At 45.9% G+C, this 16,324-nt stretch overlaps 1 pseudogene; it reads right to left on the reverse strand.

Moving 5' to 3' along the window:
* Nucleotides 1–1,598: 1,598 nt before the first annotated feature.
* Nucleotides 1,599–1,717, reverse strand: LOC134930479 (5S ribosomal RNA; annotated as a pseudogene).
* Nucleotides 1,718–16,324: the final 14,607 nt, after the last annotated feature.

Genomic DNA, 16,324 nt, shown 5'->3' on the forward strand with positions numbered 1-16,324 from the left:
AAAGTTCCCACCATTGGTTACAATGGAGCGCATAGGCGCTACATTGTAACACTGCCGTGTGCCGCCTGTCAGTCAGTACAGGAGCACACAGCCGATCAGGAGGGTGCTACAACGTGGCGCTCCCTGATTGGCTGAAGAAACCCACTTAGACAGAAGTCAGAGTGGGTTTCTGGCATTCGGGGAAAGGGGGCCCATGTGAAAACATGGGTCCCCTTTCAGTGCGTGGCTCGGGTCTCCGGTTTTTTATTTTAATCAAGTACGTGGATTACAAAAGGATTATCCGAGGAGCCTGGTACCCTGGATCTGGTGAGTAAAATTTATTCAACAGGTACCCCATGGATTCTACTGGACAAGAGGACCGACCTGCGTGTGAACATAAGGTAAGTATGTATGTATGTTTGTGTGGATGGATGTAATAAAACTTTACTTTCAAGGTGTGTGTGTATTGTCTTTTTTTGGGTATTTTTTTAGTAGTAGTACTACAGGTACCAGCGGGCCCGTTTTTCCGCCGCATGCTGGTACTTGTGGTTCTCCAAGTACCAGCATGCGGGGGAGGCTTGCTGGGCCTTGTAGTACTGCTACTAAAAACAATATCTTACACTTTTACAAAAAGGCTATCAGCCCCCCATCCGCAGCCCATTGGATGGGGGGGACAGCCTCGGGCTTCACCCCTGGCCCTTGGGTGGCTGGGGGGGGGGATCCCTTGATTGAAGTGGTCCCCACTCCCCCAGGGTACCCCGGCGAGGGGTGACAAGTTGGATATTTGATGCCACGGCCGCAGGGCACTGTATAAAAGTGACCCCCGGCTGTGGCATTATCTGTCCAGCTAGTGGAGCCCGGTGCTGGTTTTAAAAATACGGGGGACCCCTACGCTTTTTGTCCCCCGTATTTTTGGAACCAGGACCAGGCGCAGAGCCCGATGCTGGTTGCTTAAATATGGGGGAACCCCTGTCATTTTCCCCCCCATATTTCTGCAAACAGGATCGGCTCAAAGAGCCCGAGGCTGGTTTGGCTTAAGAGGGGGGACCCCACGCAATTTTTTTAACAGTTTTACAGTGCTTATTTAAAAAAAAATGAATACTAGCACGGATCACACAGATCCGGCCGAGATTCATTTAGAAAAAGTCGGCAGTGTTTTGCTAATCACTGCCGTAAAAAAAAAAAAAAAACACGAATGACATCGACATCGGAAAACCCGAAAATGCAGAATACGGCAGCTTAGTAAATTAGTCGTAATAAATTCAAAAAGTTGCAGTTTTACACTTTCGATGTCATTCGTGATTATTCTCCCACCAAATCGGGAGAATTACGAATGTTAGTAAATATACCCCTATGACTCTACATCCGGAGCCTAACCAACCAGCACAAGCGGAGCTTGTTTTAATGAGACCTCAATGGGTCATGACCGACCGGACTGATATTATCAGGAGTATAAATCCTAATAACAATGTGTGTGCGTAGAGGTGCCTTATGTATTGCCCCGTGGTTATGAATAATGTATTAGACTGATTTTTATTAAAAGTCTAGAGAAAAGACAAAAGAATAGAGGAAGAAAAAAGTGGTGATCCTGCTGTTGGCATCTGGTCGAAATGGGTCATTAATTACAACACCAGGTATTCTCTGGGGGTCCCCCTCACAGATACTGACCCAGCCCACCACCGTTTTGCTTCCAAGATCGGACGAGATCGGGCTCTGTCGGTGGGGTATGGTAGTAATTCGTTGACACAATTGGTCGACTCGCCAATGAGAGTGCACCTATTAAAGAATTCAGGATAAAGATACAAGTGCGGATCTGCTTTCTACGTTAGACGCAGGATTAACCTGTGAATCGTAGATGAGAGTCCGCTGATATAAGAAATAAATGAGAATGAGAGAATGCAGAAAAATATGTATATGAGGATTGTATCAGGCCTGATAGGCTTGGTTGCACACTCAAAAGAAAGGCACCGCTGTGGGCCAGATCAGGGTATATTATCTATAGCTTGTGCTAGAATTACACCTAAGAAAAGAGCCGGCCACTATAGAAAGGAATTGTGTGTAGAAAGTCAAAAAGATATCCTTAGATCTTGTTGGTCTCACAGGGATCAAGATGCTGTATCCTATCTATATCAGCCGTGTCATACATATAAATAAATAAATGCAGTTGCTGTATCCTGTCTATAACAGCCTTATTATCACTGTGTCAAAAAAATCAGCAGGATTCCTAGTTACATATCTACACATGATCGTTGGTACAGGAGGGTATAGAAAAATACCAGTCCCTGCCCAGATCCCTGGGTCAGATTGTGGGGCTAAAGGTTACTCCTGGTGCCCTTTGATCAAGGCTGGAAAGCTGAAATAACAGCCGTATCAATAAAATAAATGCAGTTGCTGTATCCTGCCTATACCAGCCTTATTATTACTGTGTCAAGGATTCAGCAGAATTCCTAGCTACACATCTACATATAAACATTTGCTACAGGAGGGTATAGAAAAAATACCAGTCCCTGCCCAGGTCCCTGGGTCAGGTTGTGAGGATTTAAAAGTTACTCCTGGTGTCCTTTGGTCAAGGTTGGAAAAGCTGGAAAGCTGGAAAACACGTTTTACCCGTCCTGCGGGCTTGTTCACTTCCAATGCTGCTAGCTGCAGTGGTGAACCAGGTTTAAATACCTGTTAGATAAAGACCCAGCCAATCATTGGGGTCAGATTACCTGCCTAATTGATTCCAGATGATCCGCTGTGATTAGCGGAAATGACGTCCTCTCTGGGTTGCTATAGCACCTTGGTGACAATAGTACTGGGAAAAAGATGAAAGACTGAATGAATCCTGGGCGAGATTGCAGAGGGCCATCCCTGGTATTACCGCCGCTGCACCGGGACCGCTTTTGTTAGCTGGGGTTGTTCGCATCCCATGTCGTCTCCACGGCAACCCGGGCGGGGTGGGTACGTCACATCCGATTTAGTGCCTCTGCGTCCTGTTGCCAGGCAGTCGAGAGAGGAGAGTTCCTATGTGTATAGCGGAAGTGATGTCCTCTCTCCGGTTGCTAGGCAGCGGTATACCCTCGAGTCGTCTCCACGGCAACCCGGGCGGGGCGGGTACGTCACATCCGATTCAGTGCCTCTGCGTCCTGTTGCCAGGCAGCCGAGAGAGGAGAGTTCCTATGTGTATAGCGGAAGTGATGTCCTCTCTCCGGTTGCTAGGCAGCTGTATACACTCGAAAACGGATAACTTGTATGTGGGTTTTTAAGAGGTCATGCCAGACATCATTGCCAATGCATTCGGATATGCTAATTGCTGACTAGGTTCCTTAGATTAGTGCCTCTATTTCTCTATGTCCCGTAGCTGGACAGCTAGGAGTGTTAAATTAGGTTGACCAGGACCATGATATCTAATTGTTGTTAGTACTTTGCCGTCCTGCGTGGGTTATGATATTGGTAACCCTAGTATACTTGTTCATGGGTGCGGGAAAATAGCGCGTCCATGTCAGAGCCAAGGGCTGGGGTCTTATGCCTCTCGATATGGCTTAAATTATATATGTGCCCCTTAATTATTTGGTTAAAAATTATTGTTGCATTACTTGGTAATAAGTGTTATTGGGAAGGTGGGAAAGACAGGGGAAGGGAACTGGGTGGTGCTGACCTTGACCTGTGGTATTAACTAAAAGAACGTGAGATTAGTGATCAGGTAAATTATAATCGTAGTTGGAGTGCTGCTGGCTATTGGGGTGTTGTTTTTGGCTTGATTAATTGTTGAGATGGTTAATCTATTGACCTGGTGTAAGTGACACATTAGAATGGCTATTGGAGTGTAGGGAGAGGAAGTGAGCCCATTGAAAGGTGGATTAATTTAATATGCTAGTGAAGTGTGCTGTGATCCATTTTCCGGGTTACCGGGGACCCACAGTGGATTGTGTGTGGTGTGTAAGCCAATCAAAGTGACAAAACGTGTCTATTTATAGAGTGAAAAGGAAAAAAGAATTTTTATCATTATTTTATTTTATTTTAGTTTTATTTTATTTTATTTAGGGTGAAAAGGTGTCCAAAGGGTGAGATGTGAGAAATGTATGTGGGTCTGGAATAGCTTGAAAAGGGAGGGTGTGATGTGTGCCAGGATTGTGAGTAATATTAAGTGTATTTTGGAATCATGAGCTAATAAAAGTTATGTTTTAATCTTTAGTCATATAACAAATCAAATACAAGAGTGCACCCACACAAGAGTCTTCTGTAAATTTGTTTTCTCTTAAATAAGGAACCGTTCAGGTCCCGGCATCCTGACACTAGTGCCCCAGTCTTCCGGATCCCACTGTCACTAGCAGGCCTATCACCTGGACACTAACTGCCTTCAGGAGCCCTGACTAATGGGAGAGACTCTGCTTTAAACCCAGCAGTCAGGTGCTGGCTGATGAAGCAGCTTCTTGGGCTAAGAAGCCTATAAGACTTGGTATGGGCCAAATGGATGGGAACCCGGTCCATCCATACTTCCCATCTACCCCCAGGACCCTGTGTGTAGCTTATAGGTGGCCAAGTACCTCTCCTGCCACAATATACAGTGGGGCAAAAAAGTATTTGGACAGCCACCGATTGTGCAAGTTGACCAACTAAAAAAATTGAGAGAGGTCTGTAATTTCCATAATAGGTACACTTCAACTGTGAGACAGAATCTGAAAAAAACTAGGAAATCACATTGTATGATTTTTAAACAATTTATTTGTATATTCTTGTGGAAAATAAATATTTGGACAATCAAAAAGTTTAACTCAATACTTTGTAATATAACCTTGGTTGGCAATTACAGAGGTTAAACGTTGTAGTCTTGACCAGGCTTGCACACATTGTAGGAGGTATTTTGGCCCACTCTTCCATGCAGATCTTCTCTAGATCTGTCATGTTTTAGGGCTGTCGCCGGGCAACATGGACTTTCAACTCCCTCCACAGATTTTCTATTGGGTTGAGGTCTGGAGACTGGATAGGCCAGTGTGAATCATAGATGAGGTTAAGCTAGGTCAATGTGAATCATAGATGAGGTTAAGATAGGTCATTTGACCAGGACAGGTCATTTGACTACATTGATTATAGCTTCTAGGAGTGATTTAATTTGGTGATGCATTTCACATGATGGATGACTTATGTGTCATGTGACCACACCGTTTCTGGACACTAGAGTGGGAACTGTAATAGATAAAAAGTAGAGACAAAAGAGCCCATGGAGTAGGGATATATTTATTCCTCTAGTAATCTTTTATGAGCAAATATATTCTTAAAATGAAAAACTAAATGTGTCTAAATACTATTATGACCACTATGTGGATGTTTAGGTATGGACCTGCAAAAACTCACGGTTGTAAAATATGTAAATGTATTTATTACAAACTAATATGAGTTACCATGGCAATGGAAACATCTAAAGTTGTGAGGTAAAATGTAGTTCCTCGCCTATGGTACTATATGTTTAATAGGAATGTTTTTTTTGTGTTTTTTTTTATATTGCTAACATCTAAATGAAATATTATTCTATGGCTGTTAGAAATGTATCTAATATGAACTATAGGATGGGTTATGACAGATTATGTGACCGTATTGATGTATAGGTAACTACGACAACGGTAATAACATCCGGGGTTTTGAGGTAAAAAGATAATCTCCGTATGTGACGCCTTACGTCCAACAAGAACGTTTGTTTATATTGCTATTAGCCAAGTGAATGACTAGCTTTAAGTCACGTGATTGTTGGTCACATGATCGCGAGTCACAGATTAGGCCGTGATGGGTCATGTGACCGTATTGACTGCATTCACCAGAATCAGTTCAATTGGCCAATGCGTGTCACGTGACGGATGACGTTCGTGTCACGTGACCGCACTGATTCTGGACACTAGAGTGAGGATGGTAATTGACAGGAAGTAGAGACAAATGAGCCTGTTAAATACTGGTAAATTCATCTCCCTAGCCTTTTATTAAGAGTAAATACATTCCTAAAATAGAAAATTAAATATGTTTAAAACACTACTGTGAACACTCGTTTTTGAATAATAAAGATATGATTAAAAATAGGTTTGCCTCCTATGCCCAAATAGGGTCTGTAAAATAGATTTTGAATTAATTTATGTGTAATAACTATTGTAATTGCAGACAGGTGTTGTGAGATTATTCAAATATGTGCCCTATATAAGGGTTGACTGGTGCAGAGAGTATCCACCTTTGATAAAGCTGTCCCTGGAGATAGCGAAACGCGTAAAAACTCACCTGTTGGACCTGTGGACATTAATACAATACCCAGATATTTTGACGGTAGCCCTCAAAAGCCTAGGACTCTTTCACTTCCATCCTATTGCTACACGGAGGACTTACCCATTTCCCGAAACTGGTGCGCTGGAGCCCGTGCTTTGTTGGACCATCGCCAGGGAAGTTCCAATTGTTACCGCCAGGTTTTGTAAATATTTGTGGAAAGACAGTCTTTTGCAGGAAATTGGCTTATGAACATTGAGGCCCACCTACCACTGGACATTGATTCAACTAATATTGTGTCCCTTATCAGGTCCCAAATTTGGATATACCAAAGTCACCTATGCTTTTTTAAATATTTTTATTATTTCACCATAATCTTTTACTTGTTGGAGTAACACTTTTTAACCTTGATGCACTGCAATAAATCGCTAATTGTTTATTTTTACACCTGTCTGCAAGTGTTATACCATTAGCCCTGTTATTAGTACATCTAGTATATTTGTTTCATTTAAAAAAATGTTGCTTCGGGGCTCTTCGGGGATTAGGGGCCCTGAAGCTTACACTTCAATAGTTTCATAGTAGATCCACCCCTGCTTACCAGCCAGCCAGGAGGGAATAAGAGAAATTGTTTGTTAAATGTGTAAGAGGCTACAAACAAGGGCGTAGCTACCATAGGTGCAGGCAGTGCAGCTGCTATGGGGCCCAGAGTTGAGAAGGGCCCACCTTCCCTGTCAAAGTTACATGTGTTGTATACATTTTGGCCAAAGTTAGGAGTCCTTTCAAACTTTTTCCTTGGGGCCTGCAGTATGTCTAGGTATGCCCCTGGACTTGCTCATTGTAGTGTGGTATAAAATGAACTGGAGGGCATTTTAATGTTATATAATATGAACCGAGGCATTGTAATGAGGCACAATATGAACAGGGAGCACTATATATAATGTGAATTGTGGGTACTGTGCAGCATAATGTGCATTGGCAGCTCTGAAATGTGACATAGGGTAAACTTATGAACTACTACGATTCATAAAAGAGACTGGGGGGGTCATTCCGAGTTGATTGCACGCTAGCTATTTTTTGCAGCGCTGTGATCAGGTCAAAACTTGGCAAAACTGCGCATGCCTATGCACGGCAATGCGCAGGCGCATCGTACGGGTACAAAGCGGAACGGTGCTGGGCGATGGATTTAACAAAGAATCCATTCGCACACCCGATCGCAAGAAGATTGACAGGAAGAGGGCGTTTTTTATGGGTGTCAACTGACCATTTTCAGGGAGTGGTTGGAAAAACACAGGTGTATCCAAGCGTTTGCAGGGTGGGTGTCTGACGTCAATTACAGGACCAGACAGGCTGAAGTGAACGCAGCGGCTGAGTAAGTTCAGACCTACTCAGAAACTGAACAACTGTTTTTGTACCACTCGGCTGCACATGCGTTCGCACACTTGCAAAGCAAAAATAAGCGGCAACTATCTGATCACAGCGCTGCAAAAAATAGCTAGCGAGCGATCAACTCGGAATGACCCCCCAGGGCACCAATATGGGGCATAACATTAAATAAGGCTCCACTATGGTTCAGAAAATGAATCAGGGCACTATTATAGGGCATAAAATTAACAACTGCTGTGGAGAGGTGTCACTTTAGAAGCATAGGGATGGGGGGACCCCTCAAAATGTTGCTATGGGGCCCACAAAGTTCTGTCTACGCCCCTGGCTACAAAGTGTGTATTTAGGGAAGGAGAGGCTGAAGCTTTGCCTAAAAAACCCTGCGCAGGGTGTGTCAATAATCAGCAACTCACAGCAACCCATCAGATATTTGCTTCACTTGTTTAATAAACAAATGATACAAAACTGTTAAGTGGTTGCTATGGACTACAGCACATTTGGCCTTTTGTTTTGTGTTAGAAAATATCCCCCTCTGTGGAAGAGATAGCAGAACTGAGCTGAAATGCCTGCGTATAGTAATAATTAGTAGAGATAATTACATGATAAGTATTTACAATGACCCAAGAGCTGATACGTCACCATTGGCCCTTGGGTCCTGTTGTCATGGTAATAGTGTCATATTTTCCTTGAAATTAAGATCATTTAGAGGTGAATGGGACAATGGAAGAAAGGCTAAAGGGGGGTACACACGGAGAGATCCGTGCTTAAAATCTAAGCAATCTTGCTAGATTTTAAGCACGGATCTGCCGTGTGTATGCCCTCCAGCGATAGCGATGCGCGGCCCCGCGCATCGCTATCGCCGATGCTAGATTGAGCTGCATGCAGGCTCAATCTAGCGGGTCGCTCACTTCACCGTTGTGTGAAGTGAGCGGCTCCCCGTCGGCTTTCCCCCTCGCTCAGCACATCGCGCTGTGCTGAGCGGGGTGAGAGATGTGTGCTGAGTGGTCTGTGTTAAGATCGCTCAGCACACATCTCTCCCGTGAGTACCCCCCTTAAAGGATGTAAAAGAGGATGGAAAGGTAAGATATGCGGTATCCGGACTCCAGGTCGACACTAAAAAGGTTGACACACCTTGGGTCGACACCAATTGGTCGACACACCTTAGGTCGACACCAATTGGTCGACACACCTTAGGCCGATGTGGACAAAAGGTCAACATGAACAAGGTCGACATGGAAAAGGGTCGACATGAGTTTTTCACACTTTTTAAAAAAAAATTAACTTTTTCATACTTTACGATCCACGTGGACTACGATTGGGAACGGTAACCTGTGCTGAGCGCAGCGAGGCACCTGGCCCGAAGCATGGAGAGCGAAGCGAGCCACGTGAGGGAACGCGGTGCACTAATTGGGGTTCCCAGTCACTCTACGAAGAAAATGACACCAAAAACCCCATATAAAACTCATGTCGACCTTTTTCCATGTCGACCTTATGTCCATGTCGACCTAAGGTGTGTCTACCTTTTTGGTGCTGACCTGGAGTCCCAGACCCAGATATGCATTAAATGTTTAATGGATGCAGAAAAGTTAGACACAATGGACGGAATGTAATAAAAGTTCGAGTTCGTCCGCCGTGCAGCAAGCCGGCCGAATGCAGACTTTTTTTTAAAGGGGCAATCATTTACAAGTCATGGTTTAGCCTTGTACATGATTGCCACATGATTGCCCCTTAAAAAAAAAAATCTGAGTTCAGTCGGCATCCCGCACGGCGGCTGAACTCTAACTTTTATTACATCCCGGCCAGTACGTCCAACACTACTACTATAAATAGTGCGGGACATTAATCCATCTATACTGTATGTACTTATTACATCAGAGCCAAACAGAGTATTTCACAGAGCTCTGGAGTTTGGACAGGGGTGCCCACACAGCACCCCCTGCACCCTTTTTTTCAACACCTCTTCGTCGTCCCCTGTCAGTGACAGCACCTTTCGAAAAATCACCGGAAAAATTGTGCGGTGGCCATTTCTCCGGGAAAAGAGCCACCGCGACAATTCCTTGGAGATCTGCACATGCGCAATACAGTGTTTGCCTCGTAGTGCTCAATCCATTGTGCTGCCGGCTACAGAGGAGGGAGCCTGGATGGAGGAGGCAGCACACGGGCCCCCTCCTCTGTTAATATGCCCCTGAATATAAGGTAAATTTTATTTACAAAATAAATAATGTACACTGAACTTATAATGTTAGTCTATGTACAAAGAGAAATCCACATACGTGGACTTAAAATTGATGTGCCAATGATCGCAAAGACTTATCTTCATTGGGTACAGCTAGAAATATAGGGGGTCATTCCGACCCGATCACTTGCTGCAGTTTGTCACAGCGCAGCGATCGTGTCGGAACTGCGCATGCTCCGGCGCCGCAGTGCGCCGGTGCATGGCAGTTGTTGTTGCCTAGCGATCCCCTCTGGAACAGATGCAGTTGCTGGGCGGGAGGGGGCTGGATGGTGGCGTTAAGCCGCCGTTTAGGGGGAGCAGTCCAGCCAACGCAGGCGTGGCAGGACCATTGGGGGGGTGGGCTGCGGCGGCTGCGTGACATCACACGCAGCCGCTGCAGGCCGGGGAGCGATGAGTAGCTCCCGGGCCAGCACGCTAAAGCTGCGCTGGTCGGGGGCTACTCTTGAAGTGCAAAGGCATCGCCGCTGTGCGATGCCTTTGCACTTCTGCCGGGGGGGGGGGGGGGGGGGGGCGGCACTGACATGTGGGGCGGACTAGCCCTGTGCTGGGTGTCCCCCTGCATGTCAGTGTGAATAATCGTAGCCAAAGGCGGATTGGCCATAGGGCTTACAGGGAAGATTCCCGGTGGGCCGACGCACCCGCGGGGCCTGTTTTGTTTGAGGACATGTGGTCCTATTTATAGACATAATGAATAAGATGCAAAATAATTTGCATATATGAAAATGACTTTGCCACTTAGCCTGTGATTGCAGATGATCTAGTGTATGCTCTGTCTGCCTGCTTGGCTGACATATAAGATTGAGTGAATAGTGATTGGGATACGGTTTATGTAATAAGCAAGAAAATATATCTTTCTAAAGAATTACATAGTTTCCTACATTCTGAAGGTGTACCATATAATGTGCTCATAATATTTAATTTTATTTCCTTTTAACTTTCCCCTTGATGCTGGACATGCCCACTATCTGGATAGTCTTGGGGGGAGGGTGCTGCTGCCATGGCCCATGGCTAGACCTTACACCTCTGGTGCTGCCCATGTGGGGCCACTAGTACAACATTTTTCCAGGGCCGCTTTTTGTGTGTGTGTGTGTGTGAGAGCCCTCACTCACTCACTGACTCATCTTTAATTCTCTTACTTCCCAATATGTTAGGAAGATGAAAAGTAACATAGGTATTCTGCAGGTGGGAAATAAGAAAACTGCGTAATTTGAATTTTAAGAAATCTCCCCTAAGTGGATGAAAAGGGGGTTGACATAATGACGTCATTACCGATGCTTGGCTTGCGTTATGTGAACGATAACGCTCAAACAGACAATCGGATCAAAATTTGGATTGCACCTCCAGTGGGTAGAATTTAATAAACTACAAATATGGAGGCCAAATCAGACCTTATCGCTGCTGTAGTTTTTGTAGTTTATTAAATTCTACCCACTGGAGGTGCAATCCAAATTTTGATCCGATTGACTGTTTGAGCGTTATCGTTCACATAACGATCAGATGCAAACTCCGCATGCACCGCAATGTGCAGGCGCTTCGCACGGCTACAAAGTGTATCACCACTCAGCGATGGGTTTGTGCGAAGGTTCCATTGGCACGGGCGATTGCAAGGAGATTGACAGGAAGAGAGCGTTTGTGGGTGGCAACTGACCGTTTTCAGGGAGTGTTTGGAAAAATGCAGGCATGTCCATGAACTTGCAGGGAGGGTGTCTAATGTCAAATCCGGTCCTGAACAGCCTGAAGTGATCGCAGCGGCTGAGTAAGTCCTGGGCTGCGCAGAGACTGCATAAAATCTGTTTGTACAGCTCTGCTACACGTGATCGCACACTTGCACAGCTAAAATACAGTAGGCGGCGACTATCTGATCGCAGCAGTGCAAAAATCACTGCCCAGCGATCAGGTCTAAATTAACCCCATGGTTTGGTCACGTTTTACCGTATCTGCTACGGGTGCTCTTCGGATAACGCCAAGAACCATAAATTAATATTTACTTACATTAAGACAGCTCTATAGATTTACCACATTTTAACACTCATTTATATTTACAACCGTGAAAATTAGAAACTCCCTTGCGAAGAACATGTAGAACAGCTAGTTTTATGTATATAGCGCTCTTTCTCCAACAGGACTCAAGGGCGCTTTACAAAACATCAAAAACAAAGCACATACAGTATTACAGTAATAATTGACAAGCTGCACAAGCATAAAAGAAAACCTTGAGCACACATAAGCATAATGAAGGATTTGTGTAGGCATTTTGGGTAACCACTCTGAAGGGTTGTGTATTCCACCCTCACAAAGTACCAGGTGAGGCAGCCATCTTGGGCGCACTGTGTAGGATTACCCTAGGTGGAATAGTATACCCCTAGAAGAGATGACACAAAATGGGGAGATTGTAACATCTTAACGCTCAGAGTAGGGTCCCAAAAATAAACCCCACCAGGTCCATGTATTTTTCATCCCATCCACAAGCGTACCAGATGAGGCAGCCATGTTGTGCGCACTATGAAGGTTACACTGTAAGAGGTGAGCCATATAAGGGCCAAATACATACATGGGAAAACTGACACTTTTGTAGCAGTTGTAGTAGAGATCCACATGAAGAACATCCTGCCCAAGGAGGAACCATACAAGGCCACCATCTTGAATGCACTGCGTAGGTCACACTGGCAGGGTGTGCAAACAGTGGAGATACACATTACATGAATAGCACACAGTGGGGTGGAAGAGAAAAAAACACATGGTAACAAAGTAAAACCTGAGGCACTAATTACTTAAGAAGAATCTGTGAGATTCAATAAGACTTTATTAAATTAATCTCATGTGATTATGGGGCAAATTCAGAGTCAGACGCAATGACTCCTGTGTGCGCGACTTTTGCTGTGTCTGTGACTTTATGCTAATACCGCTACAAGCCCTTTCATGGTGTTCATCCGTGCGTCTCAGTGTTCACGGACTGAGACATCCGCTTTGAGTGTTAACGGTTATCCTTCTGTGGCTCAGGAGAGAACCACACCCTTTCCTCAATCAAGAGGAGCTCAGGTATACAGAATAAATCTGCTTGTGTGTGTCTGTCAGGGAGAGAGACAGGAGGGTGTGTACCTGTAACACCCCATTGGTTTCTGGAAACTACGGACCCTGACCATAGGTACCAACGGGTGTAATATACTTGGTGCGTAAAATAGATCCGAAAGGGGTGTGTACTCAGGAAGGGGCCTTGACCTACCTGTTTGCTGTGCTGATCCTTGTACTATTATGTTCCTGAACTGATGTTGATATTCCTGTGTAAGAAGCCATTGCACTGGCTGTGTTTTTCTTTGCTGGAATAAAAGCTTACTTGTTTTGAAGCACTTCAGTCTCCAGTGGTCGCCTGAAATGTACCCAGTGATGTGCATTCAGGGAAGGTAGAGCCTCTCCTGTCGTACTCCAGTATACTCCAGAGTATTGACTATAAAAATGTTAGAATAATACAAATAAGATATTTACAACTAATAAATATCATCTTTGCATTAATCTAATAATTTTTAGAATAATAGTCAAAACTGATAGTCAATACTCACAAAATGTACTCTGCTGGAAATACAGGGACTTTCAGTGAGAGACCAATGGGGAGGCAGCTATGAGCTGGGAATACAGGGAGTGTCAGGGAGAGAGCAGAGGTGAGGCAGCTGTGAGCTGGGAATACAGGGAGTGTCAGGGAGAAAGCAGAGGTGAGGCAGCTGTGAGCTGGGAATACAGGGAGTGTCAGGAGAGAGCAGAGGTGAGGCAGCTGTGAGCTGGGAATACAGGGAGTGTCAGGGATAGAGCAGAGGTAAGGCAGCTAGAAGCTGGGAATACAGGGAGCGTCAGGGAGAGAGCAGAGGTGAGGCAGCTGTGAGATGGGAATACAGGGAGTGTCAGGGAGAGAGTAGAGATGAGGGAGCTGTGAGCTGGGAATACAGGGAGTGTCAGGGAGAGAGCAGAGGTGAGGCATCTGTGAGCTGGGAATACAGGGACTGTCAGGGAGAGAGCAGAGGTGAGGCAGCTGTGAGCTGGGAATACAGGGAGTGTCAGGGAGAGAGTAGAGGTGAGGCAGCTGTGAGCTGGGAATACAGGGAGTGTCAGGGAGAGAGTAGAGGTGAGGCAGCTGTGAGCTGGGAATACAGGGAGTGTCAGGGAGAGAGCAGAGGTGAGGCAGCTGTGAGATGGGAATACAGGGAGTGTCAGGGCAGAGCCGGCCATAGGCATAGGCAAACTAGTCAATTTCCTAGGGCATTTGATATGCCTAGGGGCATCAGCAGCTTCTGCTGATTAAAATGATATGCAGCATGCCTATATTCTGTGTGTAGCATTTCATATGCAGATACAGCCACAGTCTCACACAGTATATAGGCATGCTGCATATCATTTTAATCAACAGAAGCTGCTTGTGCATCCTAGCCACAATGCAATGCAAATAAGATGCATTTTCATTAAAAAAAATGTGCCCAACGTTAGCATTGAGGCAAGATTCATGAGGACACATCTGTATGCAAGCAGAGGCAGAGGTCACAGTGTTAGTGGCAGTGTGAGTGCTGTGTGCATGTGAGTAGGTTGGTTGTGCAGTAGTGTTTGGAATATGTGTAAGGAGCATTATGTGTGTCATGTAAAAATGCATTAATAATGTGCAACATATGTGTAAGGGGAACTATGTGTGTCATTATGTGTATAAGGGCATTAATAATGTGCGGCATATGTGTAAGGGACATTACGTGTAAAAGGGCATTAATAAAGGTTGTCATAATGTGTAAGGCGCATTATGCTTCTAAGGACATTAATAATGTGCCTCATATGTGTAAGGGGCATTACTGTGTGGCATTATGTGTATAAGGTGCTCTACTATGTGGCGTTGCGTATAGAAAGGGCACTAATGTGTCGTCTAATGTAAATAAAGAGCAATAAGGTGTGGTGTAATGTGAATAAGGAGCAATTCAGTGTGATGTACTGTGAATAAGGGGCTCTACTGTGAGGAGTAATGTTTATAAGGTAAAGTGATACTACTGTGGGATGTAATATGAATTATGGACACTATCGCATGATCAAATGTGAATAAAGTTGCAGTACTGTGTGGCGTAAGTGCAATTGGTGTTACTATTGTGTGGCCATGCCCCTTGCCAGCAAAAACACACCCCTTTTTGGGCTGTGCGCCAAATGTGCGAACTGTTCCTATTTAAAATATAGGGGGTACAAACCCCAAAATAAGGACTGCTATGGATGAGGGGTGATGGTGCTGGGAAAGAGGTGCAAGGTCAGAGGCGGAACCAGCGGTGGTGCTAGGGGGCACCAGCCAAAATCTTGCCTAGGGCATCATATTGGCTAGGGCCGGCTCTGTGTCAGGGAGAGAGCAGAGGTGAGGCAGCTGTGAGCTGGGAATACAGGGAGTGTCAGGGAGAGAGCACAGGTGAGGCAGCGATGAGCTGGAAATCGATCCTGTAACTCTGTGCACACACAGTGGGCCACATGAACTGTTCAACCTTTTTGAACGCTAGTGGAAAAGTATCACTCAGCATCACCATTGCGTCCAGGTCAGAATCAGGGCCTGTTTGCAGTTTTCTTCTGCCCAAAATTTTTTCTTGTGCTGTTTGCAGTGGCGGATCCAGGGGGGGGGGGGGGGGGGGGCACTCGGGCCCGTGCCCCCCCTGTCATTTGTGGCCTTCTGTCCCCCGCCCCCCCCCCCCCCCGCCGCACAGGGTGATGGCGGGCGCCCGCTGAGATTGTGTTACCAGCGGGCGCCCGTCTCCCTGCACAGCGGCAGCCGGAGGCTAGGAGCTCAGTACTGAGCTCCGGCTTACGGCGCTGTCACTGTGCGCCGTGCGCTATGGGAGAGACATCAGTCATGACGTCTCTCTCATAGTGCTGACTGAGGAGCGGACGCCCAGGGAGGAGGAGGACTGCAGCGGCCTGGAAGTGGGAACGGGGCTCGGTAAGTATTATGTTTTTTTCTTCCTTAATGCAGCGGGGGCATCTACTGGGGGCAAACTACGGGGGGACATTACTACTGGGGGGCATCAACAAGGGGCATTACTACTGGGGGGGGGGCATTACTACTATGGGCATCTACTGGGGGCATCACTACTGGGGGGTCATCTATTGGGGGCAGCTACTGAGGGACATTTTTACTGGGGGCCATCTACTGGGGGCATTATTACAGGGGGGCACCTACTGGGGGCATTGCTACTGGGGGGTCATCTACTGGGGGTACCTACTGGGGGACATTTTTACTGGGGGCATTATTACTGGGGGGCATCTACTGGGGGCATTACTACTGGGGGGTCATCTATTGGGGGACATTTTTACTGGGGGCCATCTACTGGGGGCATTATTACTGGGGGGCGTCTACTGGGGGCATTACTACTGGGGGGTCATCTATTGGGGGCAGCTACTGGGGGACATTTTTACTAGGGGCCATCTACTGGGGGCATTATTACTGGGGGGCATCTACTGGGGGCATTGCTACTGGGGGGTCATCTATTGGGGGCAAAGTCCTAG

The sequence above is a fragment of the Pseudophryne corroboree genome, chromosome 5 (genome assembly GCF_028390025.1).
Source record: "Pseudophryne corroboree isolate aPseCor3 chromosome 5, aPseCor3.hap2, whole genome shotgun sequence".
NCBI lineage: Eukaryota > Metazoa > Chordata > Amphibia > Anura > Myobatrachidae > Pseudophryne > Pseudophryne corroboree.